Raw genomic sequence first — 345 nt, forward strand, 5'->3', positions numbered from 1 at the left:
CTTTTTTCTAGTTGGAAACAGTTCAGGGCCGGCTGTGGTCGTTTGGTTTCAATTGGAAACTGTCTCTTTAAATTTCGAGGAGATCTGTGCGCATGCGTAGTAGAACCCTCCGAGGGTGAGGCTGGGGTGCCCAGTAGCTCAAGCACCTCTATAGTCACCAGAATGGAGGTGAGCAGACAGCAAGGGACCAATGAACAGATACCAAAAGAAAAGAATGTCCACACCTTTATCTCTGCGGTTCTGCAAGGCATCTGTGGTCGCTCCGATCCTTCCCCCACGTGGTCTCACCCAAGATGGCGGCTCCTGGAGCAGCCGAGTGTTCCAGAGTAGAAAGCAATAGATTTC

The sequence above is a fragment of the Chrysochloris asiatica genome, unplaced genomic scaffold (genome assembly GCF_000296735.1).
Source record: "Chrysochloris asiatica unplaced genomic scaffold, ChrAsi1.0 scaffold00022, whole genome shotgun sequence".
Classification (NCBI taxonomy): domain Eukaryota; kingdom Metazoa; phylum Chordata; class Mammalia; order Afrosoricida; family Chrysochloridae; genus Chrysochloris; species Chrysochloris asiatica.